At 45.8% G+C, this 9,907-nt stretch overlaps 1 pseudogene; it reads right to left on the bottom strand.

The window, feature by feature from the left end:
* Positions 1-7,521: 7,521 nt before the first annotated feature.
* Positions 7,522-8,043, bottom strand: LOC128932273 (small ribosomal subunit protein eS21 pseudogene; annotated as a pseudogene).
* Positions 8,044-9,907: the final 1,864 nt, after the last annotated feature.

Genomic DNA, 9,907 nt, shown 5'->3' with positions numbered 1-9,907 from the left:
TGACTTGCATGTAGCATCTGAATGCAGGAAAAAGAAGGTAGGAGGTGGGTCAGGAAAGCGGAGAACAGAAAGAAGCAGAAGTGTTCGGATAAACTGAAATTATGTGTGTGTACAGAGACCAGATGTCTCAGATTTCTGATTCCATGCTATCTTGTAGCCTCCCCTCCCCTCCCCTCCCCTCCCCTCCTTGTCCCTCCCCTTCCCTTCCCTTCCTGCCTCAGACTCCCGAGTAGCTGGGATTACAGGCGAGCACCACCACACCTGGCTAATTTTCATATTTTTAGTAGAGATGGGGTTTTGTCATGTTGGCCAGGCTGGTCTTGAACTCTTGACCTCAAGCGATCTACCCACCTCGGCCTCCCAAGGTGCTGGGATTACAGGCATAAGCCACTGCACCCGGCCTATTTTGTACATTTTAATAAGTTAAATATGTATAGCATATTACTATGTAATGTAATGCTTTTACCATTATCAGACCATGCATTCTATTAATACTTCTTGGTACAGGCAGTAGGGTCACCAAACCCATGAGATGGGCCAGACACAGCCACAACATTCTTCCTAAAGTATGTAAGCAGCAGCTGTCATGAATCATTCTTTCCTTGGTACCTCTAGGAGTCCTATTTTAAAAGTACCTGCATTCTGCAAGGTGCGGTGACTCACGCCTATAATCCCAGCACTTTGAGAGTGCTGAACTCCGAGACAGGTGGATCACAAGGTCAGGAGTTCGAGACCAGCCTGACCAAAATAGTGAAACCCTGTCCCTACTAAAAATGCAAAAATTGGCTGGGTGTGTTGGCTCACGCCTGTAATCCCGGCACTTTGGGAGGCCGAGGCGGGTGGATCACTTGAGGTCAGGAGTTTGAGACCAGCCTGGCCAACATAGTGAAACTCCTTCTTAAAAAAATTAATTAAATAAAATAAAAAGAATGCAAAAAAAAAGGAATGCAAAAATTAGCCAAATGTGTTGGTGTGTGCCTGTAATCCCAGCTACTCAGGAGGCTGAGGCAGGAGAATCACTTGAACCTGGGAGGCAGAGGTTGCAATGAGCCGAGATCGCACCACTGCACTCCAGTCTGGGCGACAGAGGAGGCTGTGTCTCAAAAAAAAAAAAAAAAAAAAAAAGTACCTGCATTCCTCAAATAGTCAAAACAGCATTAAAAAAGAAGAGCAAAGTTGAAGGACTCATACCTCCTGATTTCACAACTTACTATAAAGCCACAGTAATGAGAGCAGTGTGATACTGGCATAAGGACAGATGTATAGACCAACAGAAGAGAATAGAGAGCCCTAAAATAAACCCTCATATATATGATCAATTGATTTTCAACAAAGGAGCCACTACCTTTTAATGTAGAAAAGACAGTCTCTTCAACGAATAGTTCTGGGAAAACTGAATATCCACATGCAAAAGAAGGAAGTTGCATCCTTACCTAAGACCATATGTAAAAATAAGACCCAAAATGGATCAAAGACCATAACAGTAAAAACTACACAACACTTAGAAAAAAATCTTTATGACATTAGAATTGGCAATAATTTCATAGATATGACCTTAAAAGTATAGGTAACAAAAGAAAAATAAATTGGACTTCATCAAAATTAAAAACTTTTGTACATCAATAAACACTATTGTCTCTCTTCCTTGGCGCTGCCTACGGATGTGGCAGCCATCTCCTCCTTGGCATCATGTCCACCCTCAGACCCCTTGTGAAGCCCAAGATCATCAGAAAGAGAACCAAGAAGTTCATCCAGCACCAGTCAGACTGATATGTCAAAATTAAGCGTAATTGGCAGTAACCCAGAGGTATTGACAACAGGTTCATAGAAGCTTCAAGGGCCAGATCTTGATGCCCAACATTGATTGGTTATGGGAGCAACAAAAAGCAAAGCACGAGCTGCTCAGTGGCTTCCGGAAGTTCCTGGTCCACAATATGAAGGAGCTGGAAGTGCTGTTGATGTGTAACACATCTTACTGTGCTGAGATTGCTCACAATGTTTCCTCCAAGAACCACAAAGCCATTGTGGAAAGAACTGCCCATCTGGCCATCAGAATCACCACCCCAATGCCAGGCTGCACAGTGAAGAAAATGAATAGACAGCTCTTGAGCACATTCAGTATTTAAATAAAACTGTAAAAACTGAAAAAAGAAAACACTATCAAGAGTGAGGCCAGGAGGCACATGTTCTTGGGACTTCTTGAGGCTATGCCTCAGGGAAAAAAGAGAGCGCGTGAGAGAGTGAGGCTGGTCACAGTGGCTCAGATCTGTAATCCCAGCACTTTGGGAGGCTGAGGTGAGAGGATCACTTGAGCCCAGGGGTTCCAGACCAACTTGTCAAGCCCTCATCTCTACAAAAACTAAAAAATATGTATTTTATATGCAGGTATGTATGTGTGTGTGTGTGTGTGTGTGTACACACATATATATATTAGCCAGGCATGATAGCACATGGCCGAAGTGCCAACTACTCCAGAGCTTAAGGCAGGAAGATCGCTTGAGCCCAGGAGGTCAAGGCTGCAGGGAGCCATGATCATGCCACTGCCCTCCAGCCTAGGTGGCAGAGCAAGACCTCATCTCAAAAAAAGAAAAAAAGAAAAGAAAAGCAAGCAACAAGAGGTGGGAGGACCACTTGAGCCCAGGAGTTCAACGAGTCTGTAGTGAGCCACGATCACACCACTGCACTCCAGCCTGGGCAACACAGTGAGACCCTGTCTCTAAAAATAAATTTTAAACCACACAACAGAAAACAAGAGAATGAAAAGACAACTCACAGAATGGAAGAAAATAGTTGCAGAACATGTTTTTGATAAAATATTAACATCCAGTATATATAAAGAAATCCTACAATTCAACAACCAAACAAACAATCCAATTCCAAAGTAGACAAAGAAGCCAGACATGGTGGTGCATGCCTATAGTCCCACCTACTTGGGAAACTGAGGATTACTTGAGCCCAGGTGTTCAAGGCCAGCCTGGGCAACACAACAAGGCCAATCTCAAAAAAAAAAAAAAAAAAGCAAAGCCTTGAAGAGATGTTTCTTTATTTTTTTAATTTTATTTTTGAGACAAGGTTTTGCTCTGTCATCCAGGTTGGAGTGTACAGTGGCACAATCACGGCTTGCTGCTGCCTGCATCTCCCGGGCTCAATCAGACCTCCCATCTCGGCTTCCCTAGTAGCTGGGACTACAGGCACGCACCACACCCAGCTAATTTTTGTATTTTGTATAGAGATGAAGTTTCACCATGTTACCCAGGCTACTCTCAAACCTCCTGGGCTGAAGCAATATGCCTGCCTCAGCCTCCCAAAGTGCTGGGATTACAGGTGTGAGCCACCGTGCCTGGTCGATGTTTTTTTTAAAGAAGATATAGGCCGGGTGCGGTGGTTCACGCCTGTAATCCAAGCACTTTGGAGGCCAAGGTGGGCGGATCACCTGAGGTCAGGAGTTCAAGACCAGCCTGACCAACATGGTGAAACCCTATCTCTACTAAAAATGCAAAACTTAGCTGGGCATGTTGGCACGTGCCTGTAGTCCCAGCTACCTAGAAGTCTGAGGTGGGAGATTTGCTTGAACTCCAGAGGTGAAGGTTGCAGGGAGCCAAGATCACACCACTGCACTCCAGCCTGGATGACAGAGCAAGACTCTGTCTCAAAAAAAAAAAAAAAGATAAAAAGAAGATTATAAAAATGGACAACAAGCACATAAGAAGATGCTCAACATTACTAATCATTACGGAAATTCAATACAAAACCACAATGAGATGCCACTTCACACACACTAGGATAGCTAGTGAGAATGGGGAGAAATTGGACCCCTGATGCATCGCTGATGGGAACATAAAATGCTGCAGCTGCTGCGGAAAATGGTATGGCAATTCCTCAAAAACCTAAATGTAGAACTGCAATATGATTCAGCAATTCCACCTCTGGGTACATGCCCCGAAAAAGTGAAAACAAGGTCTTTCAGATGTGTGCATCCACAATCATAGCAGCGAAGCCAAGGGGTGACAGCAACCCAAGTGTCCATCAATGGATACATTGACATTATGTGATATATGCATACAGTGGAATATTATTCAGTCTTGAAAGGAACTGGCAGGCACGGTGGCTCACACCTGTAATCACAGAACTTTGGGAGGCTAAAGTGGGCAGATCACTTGAGGTTGGAAGTTGGAGACCAGCCTGACCAACATAAAGAAACCCCGTCTCTACTAAAAAGATACAAAATTAGCCTGGCATGGTGGCACATGCCTGTAATCCCAGCTACTCAGGAGGCTGAGGCAGGAGAATTGCTTCAACCTGGGAGGCGGAGGTTGCGGTGAGTCAAGATCGTGCCATTGTACTATAGACTGGGCAACAAGAGCAAAATCCATCTCACAAAAAACAAAAAAATGAGATAGGGTCTTACTGTGTTGTCCAGCCTAGTCTTGAACTCCTTGGCTCAAGTGATCTGCCTGCCTGGGCCTCCCAAAATGCTGGGATTACAGGGATGAGCCACTGTGCCAGGCAAATTATTAACCTCCCAGAGCCTCACTGTCTCCCTTTGTCACATGGAGGCAATAAATGTGCCTACCCCGTAGTTGTTGTGAGGATTAAACAAAAATGACAGCTGTCAAGTCTTTGGAACAATCGGTACCTAGATCACAGTGAAGTACTCAATAAATGTCACTACCACTGTCGTTTTTCAAAATTATTTTTATTTATTTATTTTTTTATTTTTTATAGAGGCCTGGTTTCTCCATGTTGGCTGGGCTGATCTTGAACTCCTCATCTCAGGTGATCTGCCTGCCTCGGCCTCCCAAAGTGCTGGGATTACAGGCATGAGCCACCGCGCCTGGCCCCTGAGACACATTTTAAACCTATATGGAGCGTTAGTGGATGCTCCAGGTGCACCCTCCACATGCCGAAAGGTCCAACAACCATTTCTATGGGTGACCGCCCTGGATTCGCTGGGCTTATATCTATGTTCTCTTTGAAGAATTGTCCTCCATTCTGCCTGCCTAAAAACGCAGAGAGACTAGGAGTTTACATCTTGACTGACAAGTGCTGGGATATTAGGCCCAGCTCCCTTGCCTTGAATAGGAACAAACTTAGACATAATTTATATTTCAGAACTCCATGGAGATGAGGCTCAGGCTGAGACCTTACCTAAAATCAGCCATCCTTCTTTTTCTTTTTGTGAGACAAGGTCTCCCTCTGTCACTTGGGCTGGGGCTGGAGTGCAGCGGTGCAATCGTGGCTCACTGCAGCCTTGAACTCCTGGGATCAAGTGATCTGCTTGCCTCTGTCTCTTGATGTGTTGGGCCCATGACCCTCCTTTTAGTTCCTTCTCCTTTCCTATTCTACTTTCACTCATTGATAAGAAAGTCCCTTACCAGGACAGGCGTGACAGCACGTGCCTGTAATATTAGTACTTTGGGAGGTGAGCGTATCTCCTGACTCCAGGAGCTCAAGACCATTCAAGGCAGCAAGAAAGATACTCCCTTACCAGGTTCTCTTGGGAGCCTTTCCTTCATAAATCACTTACAAACAAACCTTTATCTCAAATCTGCTTCTATGAATTTTTTTGTTTTGTTTTTGAGACAGTTTCTCTCTTGCTTCCCAGGCTGGAATGCAATGGTGTGATCTCGACTCACCACAACCTCCCCCTCCCGGGTTCAAAAAATTCTCCTGCCTCAGCCTCCCAAGTAGCTGGGATGACAGGCATGCACCACCATGCCTGGCTAATTTTGTATTTTTAGTAGAGACAGAGTTTCTCCATTTTGGTCAGGCTAGTCTCAAACTCCTGACCTCAGGTGATCTGCCTGCCTGGGTCTCCCAAAGTTCTGTGATTACAGGCGTGAGCCACTGTGCCCAACCTTTTTTTTTGAGATGGAGTCTCACTGTTGTCCAGGCTGTAATGCAGTGGTGTGATCTCAGCTCACTGCAACCTCTGCCTTCTGGGTTCAAGCCATTCTCCTGCCTCAGTCTCCCGAATAGCTGGGATTATAGGCATGTGCCACCACACCGGACTGATTTTTGTATTTTTAGTAGAAACGGGGGTCTCACCATGTTGACCAGCCTAGTCTCGAACTCCTGATCTCAAGTGATCCACCTACCTCAGCCTCCCAAAGTGCTGAGATTAAAGGCCACTGCACCTAACGAGTCTTTAAAGTGTATCTTGAATTTGCTCCATATTTCCACCTCCACTGCTCTTACCCCAGGCCAGACCACTGTCTTCCAACCTGAACTCCTGTAATTCCTGTTCTCTTTGCTTTACACTTTGCCACTTCAATCCATTCTCCCACCCCAGCCAAAGAGATCTTCTTAAATCTATATAGGTCAGGCATGGTGGCTAACACCTATAATTCCAGCACAGTACTTTGGGAGGCTGAGGCAGGGAATCAATTAAGTCCAGGAGTTTGAGATCAGTTTGGGCAGCTCAGAGAGATGCCATCTCTTTAAAATTAAAAAAAAGTTGTAACCCTTCCTTCCTTTCCCTTCCTTTCCCTCCCTTCCCTCCCTCCCTCCCTCCCTCCCTCCCTCCCTCCCTCCCTTCCTTCCTTCCTTCCTTCCTTCCTTCCTTCTTTCCCTCCCTCCCTTCTTTTTGGTGGAGTCTCATTCTCTCTCCAGGCTGGAGTGCAGTGGCACAATCTCGGCTCACTGCAACCTCTGCCTCCCAGGTAGCTGGGACTATAGATGCACACCACCACGCTCAGCTAATTTTTGTATTTTTAGTAGAGACGAAGTTTCACTATGTTGGCCAGGATGGTCTCGATCTCTTGACCTCACAATCTGCCCACCTTGGCCTCCCAAGTGCTGGGATTACAGGTGTGAGTCGCTGCACCCGGCCTCTTTCTATTTTTTTTTTTTTTTTTTTTTTTGTTCTGTATTTTGTTCTCAGCATAATCAGGGACACCCCTTCTGGAAAAAAATTTAAAAATTAAGCCAGGTATGGTGGCATGGGCCTGTAGTACCAACTACTAGGGAGGCTGAGGTGGGAGAATCGCTTGAGCCCAGGAGTTCAAGGCCGCGACAAGCCGTAACTGCACCACTGCACTGCAGCCTGGGCGACTGAGACCCTGTAACAGCAACAACAAAACATAAACCCCTCCTCAAACCCTTTACTGACTCCCCATCATATTTAGGAGCCTTGTTTTCCCTGGCCTCTTCATTACCTCTTCTCTAATCCATCTCATCTTATTCTCCCTCCTACCTTCCATGTCCCAGTCACACTGACTGCTTTTCAATTCCTTGAACACAGCACGTTCTTTCCTGCCTCAGGACCTTTGCTCTTGCTATTGTACTTCCCGAAATGTTCTTCTCCCGGGTCTCTGCATAACTGGCTTTGCTGAGTCTCAGCAATAATGTCACCTTCTTCATCCTTTATCATCTTAGATCTAAGTTGTCCCAACTTTGATCCCAGCCTGTTCCTCGTGTTCATTTTAGATTTATCACCAACATAGGAATAATAATTACTGTTCTTAGGTTTTCACTATTTATGACAAATATTCCACATTCATGATTCTCTCTAGTTAACAGTATTTGAGGCCAGGCATGGTGGTTCATGCCTGCAATGCACTTTGGGAGGCCAAGGTGAACAGATTGCTTCCGCTGAGGGGTTCATGGCCAGACTGGGAAACAAGCAAAACCTTGTCACTACCAAAATAAAGTTAGCTGGGCATAATGCTGCATATTTGTGGTCCTTACTCAGGAGGCTGAGGCAGGAGGATCACTTGAGCCTGGGAGGCAGAGGTTTCAGTGAGCCAAGATTGAACCACTGCACTTGAACTTGAACAATACAGGGAGACCCCATCTCAAGAAAAAAAAAGATTGAGACGATGCCATCAGCCTTGGACAATTGGAGAACAGTCATCTTACTCACCCATCCTTCAAATGGCCCCACAGAGAGCGTAGGTTTTAAGTTGGCTGTTAAACCTGCCCGTGACCTTGTCAATCTCAGCCACATTCATCTGGGTGGAGGCATGGTCCTTGGTGCTGATGATGCGGTTGCTGGTGGAGCATTTCATACATGTCCACAAACTCACTAGCATTGCTCTGCATGTTGAGGCCACACCTGCTGCCACCACACCACGTATGAGCAGAGAAAGCACATCATTATTTTTTGCTTATTTCTAGGTTGCCATCTCATGTCTTAGAACATAAGTCCACTGAGTACCAGGAGCCCAGCCAGATGCTAGTTATGCAGTAAGTTATCTTCTGTCCTCTCATACCTACCAACATACAGGCTCACTGGGGGCAGACTTAGTAAGTCTCTTTTTTTGCTGTTTTTTTGAGATGGAGGCTTGCTCTGTCGCCCAGGCTGGAGTGCAGGGGCACAATCTTGGCTCACTGCAACCTCCACCTCCCAGGTTCAATTGGTTCTCCTGTCTCAGCCTCCCAAGTAGCTGGGACTACAGGTGTGTGCCACCACACCCAGATACTTTTTGTATTTTTAGTAGAGACAGGGTTTCACCATGTTGCCCAGGCTGGTCTCGAACGCCTGACCTCAAGTGATCCACCCACCTCAGCCCGAAGTGCTGCGATTACAGGCGTGAGCCACTGCCTGGCCAGTAAGTTTCTTATTCACCATTTTGTCAGTGGTGTCTAGCTCAGTGTCTGCCAGATAGCACATGACTAATGAGGAGTAGCTGTATTAACTTATAGGAGGTAAGTGAGTGGTGCAGCCGACAGTCTGGGCACAAAGGACCCGAATTCCAAGTGACCTTACAAACTGGAGACCTTATCAAAAACAAAGAGAACAAAATTTAATATAGACGGAGGACAAATATCACCTAGGAAAAGACTGAGTGTTGGATATTATGGCTCAAAGACCAATTGTGGGCTCAGTTCCATAGCTAGATTAGGGTTCTTATACAGTATTTGTAAAAGGCTATAAAAACATCTGCAGGAAGCACATTCACATCAATTACCTCATTTAACCCTCATACCAACCTAGGTAGTGTATAGGGCAGATGAAGTTATCTCAAGTTTGCATATGAGAAAAACTATGTGTAGTTTGGTTACACGATTTCCCCAAGGTCACCGAGCAAGGCAGAGGCACGGAAGGGACCCTGTGCCTTTTTTCTCCAAGGCTTCATGAGTTGTATAACCCATTTATTTTAGATCAAAGAAATATTTAAACTTAAACCTTTACATCCTGCCGTACACTACAAAGATCGCTCTTTTCTAAGGCACACATTCCTGGAGACAATACCTGGAACCAGTTCAAGTTGCTCGGCCTGTCCTTGTGCCGCAGGCTCCACCTCAGAGAAGGACCAAGCTGCTTAAAACAGGGAGCAAGCCTGGCCGTAGTGGCTCACACTTATAATCCCAGCACTTTGGGAGGCCAAGACAGGCGGATAACCTGAGGTCAGGAGTTCGAGACCAGGCTGGCCAAGATGATGAAACCCCGTCTCTACTGAAAATACAAAAATTAACCAGGCATGGTGGTGGGTGCCTGGAATTCTAGCTACTTGGGAGGCTGAGGCGGCAGAATCACTTGAACCCAGGAGGCAGAGGTTGTAGTGAGCCAAGACTGCACCATTGCACTCCAGTCTTGGCAACAAGATGGAAGCTCCATCTCAAAAAGAAAAAAAAAACTTTTTGTAGTATACTTATAGTAAAATGCACTTAAATGTGCAGGTTAATGAAATCTCACAAGGCCAGGCACAGTGGCTCACACCAGTAATCCTAGCATTTTGGGAGGCTGAGGCGGGCGAGTCACCTGAGGTTGGGAGTTTGAGATCAGCCTGACCAACATGGAGAAACCCCATCTCTACTAAAAATACAAAAAAATTAGCTGGATGTGGTGGTGCATGCCTATAATTCCAGCTACTCGGGAGGCTGAAGCAGGAGAACTGCTTGAACCTGGGTTGCAGAGGTTGCTGTGAGCCACGATTGCATCATTGCACTCCAGCCTGGGCAA

The sequence above is a fragment of the Callithrix jacchus genome, chromosome 5 (genome assembly GCF_049354715.1).
Source record: "Callithrix jacchus isolate 240 chromosome 5, calJac240_pri, whole genome shotgun sequence".
Classification (NCBI taxonomy): domain Eukaryota; kingdom Metazoa; phylum Chordata; class Mammalia; order Primates; family Cebidae; genus Callithrix; species Callithrix jacchus.
This window is presented reverse-complemented; position numbering and strand designations above follow the sequence as displayed.